Genomic DNA, 13660 nt, shown 5'->3' on the forward strand with positions numbered 1-13660 from the left:
CATTCAGTTAAGTTCAGTTCAGTTACTCAGTTGTGATTGACTCTCTGTGACTCCATGGATTGCAGGACACCAGGATTCCCTGTCCATCACCAGTTCCTGGAGCTTGCTCAAACTCATGCCCATTGAGTTGGCACTCATGTCCATTGAGTCGACAATGCCATCCAACCATTTCATCCTTTGTCGTCCCCTTCTCCTCCTGACTTCAATCTTGCCCAGCATCAGGATTTTTTCCAATGAGTCAATTCTTCCCATCAGGAGGCCAAAGGATTGGCATTTCAGCTCTAGCATTAGTCCTTCCAATGAATATTCAGGACTGATTTCCTTTAGAAATAACTGGCTTGATCTCCTTGTAGTCCAAGGGGCTCTCAAGAGTCTTCCTTCAACACAGTTCAAAAGCATCAATTCTTTGGCACTCAGCTTTCTTTATAGTCTAACTCTCACATCCATACATGACTACTGGAAAAACCATAGCTTTGACTAGATGGACCTTTGTTGGCAAAGTTATGTCTCTGCTTTTTAATATGCTCTCTAGGTAGGTCATAGCTTTTCTTCCAAGGAGCAAGTGTCTTTTAATTTCATGGCTTCAGCCACCATCTGCAGTGATTTTGGAGACCAAGAAAATAAATTCTCACTGTTTCCATTGTTTCCCCATCTATTTACCATAAAGTGATGGGACTGGATGCCATGATCTTAGTTTTCTGAATGTTGAGCTTTAAGCCAACTTTTTCACTCTCCTCTTTCACTTTCATCAAGAGGCTCTTTAGTTCTTCGCTTTCTGCCATAAGGGCGGTGTCATCTGCATATCTGAGGTTATTGAGATTTCTCCCGGCAATCTTGATTTCAGCATGTCTTTCATCCAGCCCAGCGTTTCTCATGATGTACTCTGCATATAAGTTAAATAAGCAGGGTGACAATATACAGCTTTGACATACTCCTTTCCCAGTTTGGAACCAGTCTGCTGTTCCATGTCCATTTCTAACTGTTGCTTCTTGACCTGCATACAGCTTTCTCAGGAGGGAGGTCAGGTGATCTGGTATTCCTACTTTTTGAAGAATTTTCCACAGTTTGTTATGATCCACATTGTCAAAGGCTTTGGTGTAGTCAATAAAGCAGAAGTAGATGTTTTTCTGGAACTCTCTTTCTTTTTCAATGGTCCAATGGATGTTGGCAATTTTATCTGTGGCTCCTCTTGCTTTTCCATATTCAGCTTGAACATCTGGAATTTCATGGTTCACGTACTGTTGAAGCCTGGCTCGAAGAATTTTGAGCATTTCCAGCATCTCAAAAGCCATGTTTATTCTTCTCACAATCATGATCCACCTCTTTTCTTAAGGTGAAGACTATCCTGACTTTAATCACTATGGTGTGTTTTTTGCTTGTTTTTGTTTTTATATAAATGTTAATAACTTTCTAAGTGCCCTCCTATGTCTTACTTTTTTTCCTGAGTATTGTCTCCTATTTATGACCATGTAGCAGCAATTTATTGTTATTGCCTTGTTGCATTTTTAAATATAAATGCACCATAATTTTATTTATCTTGTCTATGTTGATGGTCATTTTGATTATTTTGGATTATGGAAACTTTGGGTACATAATAGTAAGCAAGTTGAAGTTGTAAGTAGAGATGATATTATCAGTCCAAATCTAAGAATTCGATGGATAATTCCAAATAATTTTCCAGAGTGATTATCCAATTTAAACTCTAACTATTTTTTTTCTACATAACCCATTTTATTTTATTTTATTTCATTTTTTTATTTTTACTTTATTTTACTTTACAATACTGTATTGGTTTTGCCATACACTGACATGGAAAAAAAAAAAAAAAAGCTCTAACTATTGGGATTTAAGAGTTCTTATTGCCCCACATCCTTACCAACTATGTTAGCCATAAAAGCAAATCTGTGGATTGCTCTTTGGACTCTTTAATTAATTAATAAAACCTGATTTTAATAGATTCTCATTTTTTGGTATTTTCCTTTAAGATGACTATTTTTTGAGTATGTTCTATTTAAGAAATCATAGAAGCATTTTTATATTCTCTCATATATCCAAAATTCCCAAAAGGGAAGTCACATACAAAGAGAAATGTCCTGTTCATATACACGTTCACATAAAGAAACTAAGACGCAGCAGAAATTACAACTTGTATTTTGGATTTAGCTTTAGTTTTCATTTTTTCAATGTCATTTGACTTTGATCTACTTTCCATCTAGTAAAAGCCTTTGAAATCTACCTGTTTTAAGTAACTACATTTCAGTTTAATGAGACTAGACTGGGTATCTGGTAGGAAATTTTTCAATCTGAGAAGCTAATAAACGATTCTGTCCTGAAAATGTTCTATTTTTGAAGCTCAAGAGAAGAAATCAAAGTAGGATTCAGGACTAGGAAACAGGAGTACAAAAATTAAGTGACAAGACTGGATGACAATTTCAGTCGGCAATAGTATAGTTGAAAAATTAATTAAGGAAATTATTAAATAATATCTGATACAACTACATTTTGAGGTAAAAAGACACATTTTCATCTCAACTATCAACAGGGTGTTTTCAGTTCAGTCACTTAGTCGTGTCTGACTCTGTGACCCCATGGACTGCAACATGCCAGACCTCCCTGTCCATCAGCAACTCCCAGAGTTTACTCAAATTCAAGCCCATTGAGTTGGTGATGCTATCCAACCATCTCATCCTCTGTCGTCCTGACTTCAATCTTTCCCAGCATCAGGATCTTTTCCACTGAGTCAGGTGGCCAAAGTATTAGAGTTTCAGCTTCAGCATCAGTCCATCCAATGAATATTCAGGACTGATTTCCTTTAGGATGGACTGGTTGGATCTCCTTGCAGTCCAAGGGACCATCTTGGCTATGTATTTCTTATTAAAAAAAAGAAAGAAAGAAAGAAAGAAATGGGAGTCTACTGTCTTTATTGAAACCAAATATAGTACTTTCCACAATCATATTAGTCTCATGTTATCTCTAGATAGAAGCCCTAAAACCATATGATATTCATGCTTTGTTTTTAATTTGAGATTTTCAACATTATTTGTTAAGTATGCCTTTCTTTCATATATTGGTGAGCATTTCAACTACTGTCTTAACTATTATTGTGGTATAATAGGATATAATGCCTAATCAATCCCCACCATTACTTCTGCCTAAACAATCCTCCCTTCATATACAAAAAGGAAGAAATAATTGACCCAATTTGCATAATGCTTTAATGCAGTCATGCTGAGCAACATGATTCACAGATAATCAACTTTGTTAAAGATAATGGTGTTCCAAATTTTAATAGAGTGCTGTTACATTGTTTGAGGGAGGGGCAGGGAGGGGAGAAAAGCAGATGTTTCCAGGGAATTTAGAGTGGTTTAAGCAACAAAACAAAAAGAGATACTAATTATTAATGCAGTGTTTAAAAACAATTTCAAATGGAAAGATTTCTTCAAACACAGAGGTCCTCCATGGAATTTCAGTAAAGTATTCTGGACCTGCTTGTCTATACCCTGAGCCTTATCCATTTTCCACAGCCTCTGAACTATTTGTAGGAGGGCCTAGTGCCCTGTGGAATGCAATTTGATAACCACTGAATTACTGTATAAAAATGATGTTCTTGTCTCAAAAAACCAGTAGTTCTATCCTCTACTTAGAAAAAAAAAATGCTTTAAAACTATCAAAGAAAAATAGAGCATGCGAACAGAGGAGAAAAAGTGGGAAGAGCTTGGTCTTTTTAGTAGACTATTTCATGCTTATGGACAAGAATATGAAGCTCTCTGAATCTGTTTTCAACATATGCAAATAAGAATATAACATCTACCTCCAGTAGTACTATGAGAGAAAGTGAGTTGAAAATGTTAAAAATGCCTTGTTGAAAAAAAAGCAAAGTGAAATATCCTAAGTATTAGAAAACTATTTTCTATATTATTCCTTATTCTCTATCCTCTAATATCAACTGCTAGACCAGAGGTCTGCAAACTTTCCATAAAGGACTAGATAGTAAATATTTAAGATTTTGACAGCTTCTGTTAGTCACAGCTACTTAACATATGTTGTAGCTCAAAAACAGCCATATCCAACTATAAATACTTGGGTGTGGTTATGTTCCAATAAAACTTTATTTACAAGAACAGGCAGCTGGCCAATCTGCCCAGTGAACCATGTTGGCAAACTCCTCCACTGGACATTTTCAGCTCCAAGTATGGTTCACAGCACTCCAGTAGCAGAATTCCTTAAGAGCAGGACAAGCTATATAGACTGTGAGGCTTAAAGCAAAATAAAAGTGGAGGACACTTTGTTCATAAGTTACTAAGAAAATTAAAATGCTGATAGAAGAGCATTAAATTAACTTTGTGTAACTGCACAGGTCACAGACCTGAGAATGCAGCCCAGTCCAGGAGTTGGTTAAAAATGTACACCCTCAGCCCCTACCCCTGACCTACTGAATGAGAATCTGCATATCAATAAAATCCCAAAATGATTCATATGTATATGTGTTTTGAGAAGCCTTGATAGACTTAAATTATTTTAAGATAGTATTTCTGGCTAGAAACTCTCTAATAACGCCTAAGTAATTACTTCTGTCTATGAGAAATCTACTTTGAAATTCATACAAAACTGTTCACAAAATAACTGAAAAACTGACATCAACAAATATTCTGTTTTCTCTAATCTTCCAATTAAATGATTCAGTTTTTCTTCTTGAGCTCTCACTACATTTGGTTGGCTGCTGAGGGCTGATCATTCCCACCCAGAGAATTTTCTCTTGTTCTACCACCTCTCAGAAGAGTGCAGTGGATAAGAATGTTGATTCTGGAGCTGGAAAACCTGAGTCTATGTGCTGGCTCCACCTGTTACCAGCTGTTTGGTGTTGGGCAGGATACTTCTTTAATCTGTTTCAGTTCCCTCTTCCTTTAAATAGAGGATAATAACTCAAACCATCATTGTGAGGATGAAATGTGTTTTCTATATAAACACTCAATTAGTGTCTAACACATAGTAAACACTTACAAGTATTAGATTTATTATTTGTTAATTCCCATCACCTTCAGAATTCTTTTGGCTTTCATAAACAGTTTCCTGAGCTCATGCAACATTAACTGTTCTCAATTTCACATGGTAATTAGGATTAACTGCACATCAAACCACTCCATCCTAAAGGAAATCAGTCCTGAATATTCATTGGAAGGACTGATGCTGAAGCTGAAAGGCCAATACTTTAGCCACCTGATGTAAAGAGCTGACTCCTGATGGTGGGAAAGACTGAAGGCAGGAAGAGAAGGGGATGGCAAAGGATTAGATGGTGGATGGCATCACCAACTCTATGGATGAGTTTGAGCAAGGTCCAGGAGTTGGTGATGGACGGGGAAGCCTGGCGTGCTGCAGTCCATGGGGTCACAAAGAGTTGGACATGACTGAGCGACTGAACTGAACTGAACTGCACAGTGTCTGGGAAGCAAAGTTAGCCATGCCGCTTGAGTACAGAAATAATAAGAAATTTTTTTTGAGCATAATGTAATGGGAGATAGGTAATAGTCTAAGGATAAAGTCAACACAATGAGATCAAGTGCGAGATACCAACTATAATAAATTCAGTTGAGTCCAAGCAGGCCTTGAGAATAAAATTGAGGAAGGTCTAGAACAGAGACAGAAATTATAGCCATTTGGCCACATTTAGCCTACTGCCTCTTTTCATAAACAAAGTTTTAAAAAATATATTTATTTGGCTGCCTTAGGTACTAGTTTAGTGCTGAGACTCTCTAGTTGTGGTATGGGCTTAGCTGCTCTGAGGAATATGGGGTCTTAGTTCCTTGGCCAGCAATCAAACCTGCAAGATAGTTTCCCAGCCACTAGACCACCAGAGAAGTCCCTAAAGAAAGTTTTCAGGCAACACAGTCATGCCTGTTCTTTTTCTTATTTTCAATAGTTGCTTTCGCTCCACAATGGTATAGTTGAGTAGTTGTGACAGAGATCTATGACCAACAAGACCTAAAGACCTTACTATTTGGCCCTTGACAGAATTAAACAAACAACAAAGTACTGGTTGTGGAGTATTCCAGAATGCAAGGCAGAGTTAGTGGGATTTTCAGATAGAGCTCAATTATTGAAAGAATCCTTCAAAACAGGACTGAGAAGAATAAAGTTGGAAAGAAATCCAAGTCATCCGGCTGAGAATCAGGTCCTAGAGCATGAGTAAGCCCTGAACTAAAAACAGAATATTCAGAGTTTACTGTTTATTTTCATTGCTGAATCATTTGAGGGCTTAACCCTCTTTACAGAAGAAGCTAAAACTACTTCTAAAATACAATTTCTAGTGTTTTGGTGAGTGGACTCTGTTGACTGTGGGGAAATATACAGAAGTTGAGATAAAGCTTGCTGATGACTCCAATGACTAGGCTACCACAATTATCATCCTTAAAAAATCCAATCATGTAAACTTATTTTGACACCGCCATATAAAAACTCTGACCAGGTATGCAAATTCTGCTTTGGAAAGTCATGTAAATTCAGCATTCCAGAGGTATCATTGCATACGTGGCTTTGAATATGGAAATATTTAGCTTGGAATCCAGCTTTTGCAGATGTTTTCCCCATAACCTGAAAAACCTTCCCTTGCCCTTCTCCACGTAGCAGATTGTAATTCATTCTATAAAAAGCCAGTTCAAATACCATCTGTTCTGGAAATCCTTTCACTAGTCTTGCCGGCATAATTAGTTATTCTTTTCACTGTAAGTGGAGAAGATCATGTTATAACCCAGGGGGCTAGTGGACACATGGAGCAGAAATCCAGCATCTCAGCAGGGCATTGTCTAGGAGTGATGTCTTCCACATGCAGCAAGTCAGAGTAACAGAGACTCCTCCCAGCGTTGGTAGGAACAAAAAGCAGAAATCCACCATTCCTGGGATTCATCCCAACACTGACACCATAAGAAGATAAGCTCGTATAGTAGCTGTTCTCCCCTAAGTGGAAATGTTCAACAAGCATAAACTTTCTAAAATGAGTTAACAGATGAAACCATCTGGTAGTCTTTGCAGTGGTTTTGTGAGTAGATAGTGCCCTCTCAGAATAATATGGAAAAATGCCACTGTATAAAATACACACTGAGCAAGAAAAAGGAAGGTGAAAGAATTAAACTGGGTAGAATTTTTCTATCACACACACACACACACACACAAACCTGGAAGAGGTTCAAAGGTTTCTGTCCTCTATGATCACCAGTAAGTTGACTACTCCTCTCTTGTGAATGGGGATTCCTTGATTAAGATCACGAGTAGACTACTGCGCCATGCCTCTGGATGATGTAATCTTCCCTGGAAAAAGCAAAATGGTGACTTTTTTCCACATAGAGAACTTTTACATCATAATGTCTTGTTGTTTCCATTTTTCTCAAACTCTTTGATTGTTTTGCTTTATTTTGTCTTAGATCTTATTCAGTTATGTCACGACAAGAAGGAGTTTCTTTTTTAATTGGAAAGAGGTTTCTATTTGTTCGGAAAATTTGTTTCCCATTCCTCCAATGTCTTTTTGTCATATGTTAAAGCCAAAATGAATCCATGATTGAGACCCAGGAAATAATAAGCATGGAAGAGAGGCTTTAAGGGCTTTTTCTCCTAGTAAGTTTAAAAGGACTTCTCATAGATAGTATGAATAATAGGCATTTTTTTCAGCTAAAAAATATCAGGTTTGAGTTAGAAATAAGCAGGACTCATTTGCCTGGAGTGCCCCTTCTAGTCATTAACTAATAAACCTGAAGCAGCACTTAATATTTGATGGAAAATTAGAGTTCACATATATATTAACACTGGACTTAGATCACTATGGCTAACAGAGCCTTTGGATAAAAAAATAGACAAGGCTGACACAAAGGACTTACCTATAAAATTATACAGACCATATATCTGAATTTTCAGTACAACTAGTTAATACAAAAATAATAAAACAACATAACTTTTGGAGATTTTTAAACATTAGTTTACATAAATGGACCAACAAGGAAATCAAAATAAAATTACATACGCATTGGAAAGAAGAGATGGCCTGAAAACTGCATGAGAACATACTTTAAATTTGTCTGAAAATATAATAATGGCACATTCATCACTTTATAGTCGTATACTACTGTTTGAATACCCACATCCACATGCACACAAACATACACATGAGAATGAATGAATGAATCCAACTCAAAAGTAACAAACAAATATGGATCCTAAAGTAAATGTTATCTAAGGGATGTCTCTAAAAAAGTCATTGTGTACCAATGGTTTTACAAGTGATTTCTTAAAAATCCCCCCATGATAGGTAATTATTCCTCTAGGGAAATATTCTAAGCAAAGGAGATATCTCTGAGAGGTATAGACAACTATACACAAGGCATCCCCTGAGGTGTAATTTATTTTATTTTATTTTTATTTTTTATTTTTTATTTATTATTATTTTTTTTACTTTACAATATTGTATTGGTTTTGCAACACATCAACATGAATCCACCATGGGAGTACACATATTCCCAATCCCGAACCCTCCCCCCGCACACACACCATCCCTCTGGGTCATCCCAGTGCACCAGCCCCAAGCATCCTGCACCCTGCATCAAACCTAGACTGGCGATTCATTTCTTATATGATATTAATCCATGTTTTAATGCCATTCTCCCAAATCATCCCTCCCTCTCCCTCTCCCACAGAGTCCAAAAGACTGTTCTATACAGCTGTGTCTCTTTTGCTGTCTCGCATACAGGGTTATCATTACCATCTTTCTAAATTCCATATATATGCGTTAGTATATTGTATTGGTGTTTTTCTTTCTGGCTTACTTCCCTCTGTATAATCGGCTCCAGTTTCATTCACCTCATTAGAACAGATTCTTTTTAATGGCTGAGTAATACTCCATTGTGTATATGTATGTTGTAAATCAAAGCCAAAGAAAGCTAAGGAGAAGCCTTAACTCTGCCTCTCATACTTGTCACATAATCGGCCAGGAAATCATATTGGCTCGTCCTTCAAAATATACCACAAATAATCAAACCATCTCTATCTTACCACTCTGCTCTGAGCCACAGTCCTCTCTTGCCTGAACCCTGCAGTGGTCTCTAACTGGTCTCCCTGTTTACATTTTGATTTCTCCACCCTAGATTCTCTTTACAGAACAATTGGAGAAATTCTGTTAACATATATATCTAATCATAACATTTTTATCAAAATAATTCAATTATTTCCCCACAAACTCAAAGTGAAATTCAGAAAAACTCTGGCTTATACAGTCTGGGACCCCAATGACTCATTTATCTGATCCCTAATGATCTTCTTATTTACTGGATTCCTTCTGTCTCTTATTTCCCTGGTGCCTCTTGAGGTGCCAAGCATCTTCCTCAGGACTTGACTTTGCACTTGCTGTTGTATCTGCCTGGAACTTTCTTCCCTCAATAAAAAGTTTTACCTCTCACTTCCTTCCACTATTCTCCAAAACATTATCACCTCATCAAAAAAGCATCCCTAACAAACCTTTCTAAAATAGAGAATTTCCATTTTTCACTTTATTCCTCTTTAATTCTTCTTAGTGCTTATATTAGATTATATATTTATTGATTTATCATCAATTTCCTCCAGCTAGAAAACAAATCCCATGAGAGCAGGGATGTTTTGTTTGTTTTTGGTTTTTGCCCTTGTGTCCAGTGTTTGGAAAAGTACATGGAAAACAAGAGAAGCTCAATGAATATCTTTTGAATTAAAAATAGATGAAAATAATATCACAGGAAGTGTGAAATAAATTGTGGATTTACCTATATGACTGCATTGCATGTAATTGTTAATATAGATGTCAAGACCACAGAGCACTTAATATTTGAATTTAAACATGAAATTCAGTCTACAAATGTGCACACAGAATATTCTGTCAACAATCTACAAATTTTATATGCATGGGAAAAGCATAAGGAGATAAACCAAATCCCTATCAAGACTTTCTCAGAGTGTTATATGTAACAGTATTTGTTATATTATCTAGTATATTTTCTTTCATCTTTAACTTTTCAGTGTATATCTTTAATTAGGAAAAAAATTTAAGAATTGAGTACCTACTGTATCCATCTCACTGGGCTGGGACTGGTGGATATGAAGTTAAGAGATGCTCTGATTTTAACTGGGATAAAAGATGAATAAACCAATTATTGTAATTTTTGTAATATTATGACAAAGATCACATGAACAATATGTTTGTTCATCAATTTCTTAAAGCCTTTTATTTCCCACTAAATAAATACAATAAAGATAAATAAAGTACAATAGAGGTAATACATATCTTCATAATTCTGTGGTGATATAAGGTGAGATAATGTGAGTAAAAGCCTCAATACAACTTACAACTATCATTTTTATAGACATTTTTATAAGCATAGTACAGGGAGGAGTGACCCCTTTTTTAGCAACATCAGAGAAGACACCATGAAGTAGTAAGTACTGGACTGAGCCGAAAAGGTAATGATATTTGACTGTAGAGCCAAGAGAATGACTAATGTAGGCTATAATATCAAAAACTGCAAATCTTAGTGGCTGGAGATAACAAAAGAATAGCTTATACAGCCTGAGTTTCTAATGCAGGTTCACAGGGGAGGGACTGTCCCAGGTCATCAAAATCCCTCAGGAACTCACCTGGACAAAGGCTTTATCTTGACCTGTACTTGACCCGTGAAGCTACCTGAGCAGGATGCACTGAATCATAGGCTGTCTCTGAAATTTGCAAGGCAGAAGTGACACACTTCACTTTCACTCACATTTCAACAGTCAAGTAAAGCTATAAGGCTAATTCTACCTTCAAATTGATGGCAAGTCTTCCTGCACATGAAAGTTAAAGAGCTGGAAATACTTCGTGAAAGCACTAATGATCACAGAGACAGACTGACAAGGAGACATGGTGGATTTGTTTCACCATTAGAATAATTTGGGCAATGATACCAGGTAAGGCCCTGACAAAAACAAGATGAGACTATATCATATTCAGCAGCATGTCAGGACAGATACCCCAAACCTGCTACTCAAAAAAAAAAAATGCCATAAAATGTGGAACATCATTTTATAAAAAATAGTTTAAAATGCACGTCTGAGCTAGCAATAAAATCAGAGTAATCCTTAGAGGCAGAAAGCAAACAGAAAGCATATATCCACAGTAATAAGTGAAATAAAGTCCCTGGCTTCTCTGGGAAAAGGTGTACATCCCTTAATATAGAGCTTTGATTTTAATAACACTTGTGTGCCCAGAGCCCACACAAAGTGAAAAGATCAAGTCCGGGATCATGTATAAAGCTGAGATTCAAGCAGGGAAAAGAGTGAACCTGGAAAAATAAGTAAAATGGAAAAGTAGTCATTTACGAAGACAGACTGTTCAAAGCTTGTCAGTCTTACATTTGGATTTCAGAATTATTACCCACAAGTTGGTGCTCATGTGATTTTGTGGTCCAAATTCACATTACCTATATGGGTTGACAATCCCAGGAGAATAAGGTTTAAGGGAGCCCATGAAGCCATTATGCATTGCCACAGTTACAGGGACAAATCAAAGGCTCTCTGAAGAAACAGAACTTCAGTCTTGGCCAAGGATTTCCCACAAATACAGTGAATTCCTAATAAAAGTAATAGCCAAGAAAACGAGGCAGTAAGGCAATATAAATAATGTGTTGTTGTTTAGTTGCTGAGCTGTGTTTGACCCTTTTGTGGCCCCATGGACTGTAACACACCAGCCTCCTTTGTCCATGGGATTTCCCAGGCAAGAATACTGGAGTGGCATGCCATTTCTTTCTTCAGGGGATCTTCCTGACCCAGGGATCAAACCCACGTCTTCTGCATTGCAGAGAAGTTCTTTACCACTGAGCCACTAGGGAGGCCTATATATAAAATAGCTTCCCATTTAATGATACTATTTAATGATAGCTAATATAACATGCAGCCAGATCGAATAAAAGTACTTCACAGATTGGAATTATCATTCATAGAATTAAAAATATGTATATTTAATGTATTAAAAATAAAGGAGGGAATCTAAAATATGGAACAAAGAGAGCATAAAATCAATTGTTCACAGTTTAAAATGTCCAAATATTAATTTTAGAAATGAAAACAATATAATCACTAAAATTTAAATCTGTAAGGCATTTGTGTTTGTGTGTGTGTGTAACAAAATGCACTTAAAACATTTACAATTTCAACCAATATAGCGTGTACTATCACAGAAGGCAATGCCACCCCACTCCAGTACTCTTGCCTGGAAAATCCCATGGATGGAGGAGCCTGGTGGGCAACAGTCCATGGGGTCGCTAAGAGTCGGACATAACTGAGCGACTTCACTTTCACTTTTCACTTCCATGCATTGGAGAAGGAAATGGCAACCCACTCCAGTGTTCTTGCCTGGAGAATCCCAGGGACGGGGAGCCTGGTGGGCTGCCGTCTATTGGGTCGTACAGAGTCAGACACGACTGAAGTGACTTAGCAGCAGCAGCAGCGTGTACTATTCAGTGACATTAAATGCATTTACAATGTACTACCATCACCAATATATAATTCTAGATATCTTTGTTTGCCATCCCCAAAGGAAACCCTGTACCCATTAAGCAGGGAAGTGTTCCATCCTCTTTTATTTTACTGTTTAAAATAATTTCAGAAATGTTAATTCTTCTTTAGATATTTAGTAGAATTGACTATTTAAGTCATCTGGCCATAAATTGTCTTTTGTTGAAAGGGATTTGATTACTGTTTCAAGAGTCTTTAAGTGTTAATATTGTGATAGGAAATTAATATCCAGACTGTAAAAGGAGCTTCTAGGAAGGACTTCAACAGCAAAACAAATGACCCAATTAAAAAATGGACAGAGGACTTGGAGATTTATCCAAAGGTGACATATAAATGACTCACAAGTATATAAAAAGATGCTCATATCACTAGTCATTCAAGAAATGCAAATCAAAGCACAATGAGCTATCACTACTACAAAAAAATCAGTAATAACTGGAAAAGGCTTTAGTCCTATGCACTGTAAAATGGTATAGTTGGCATGTAAAACAATATAATGCTCCTTCAAAGAATTAAAATTAACAAATGATTCAGGATTCAACAATTCCACCTGTAGGTACATTTCTAAAAGTATTAGCAGGATTTCAGAGAGATATTTGAACTCTCATGTTCACAGCAGTATTATTTATAATATATAAAAGATAGAAGCAATGGAATATCATCAACACAGGGACAAACAAATGAGGTATATATATACAATGGAATATTATTCAGCCTTGAATAGAAAGGAAGCCCTGATGTATGCTACAGCATGGATGAATCTTTAGGACACTTAGGTAGGTGTAATAAGCCAGTCCCCCAATACGATTGCTGTATAATCACACTTATATGCGTTATTACAGTAGTCAGCCTTATAGAAACAAAATGTAGAATGGTGGTTATCAATTGCTTGAAGGAAGGAGAAAAAGTATGTCATTGTTTAATAGGTGTAGAGTTTTAGTTTTGCAGGAATAGAGTTCTGAAGACTGGCTGCACAACAATGTGAATACTCTTAACTATATTGAACTGCACTCTTAATAATGGTAAAGATGGTTTTAAAAACAAAAAAAAACAGGCAGGAATTAATGATTAGTATTTTCTGATCATGTGTCCAGCAGTTGATATGAAC

This window comes from Oryx dammah, unplaced genomic scaffold, assembly GCF_014754425.2.
Source record: "Oryx dammah isolate SB20612 unplaced genomic scaffold, SCBI_Odam_1.1 HiC_scaffold_22, whole genome shotgun sequence".
Lineage (NCBI taxonomy): Eukaryota > Metazoa > Chordata > Mammalia > Artiodactyla > Bovidae > Oryx > Oryx dammah.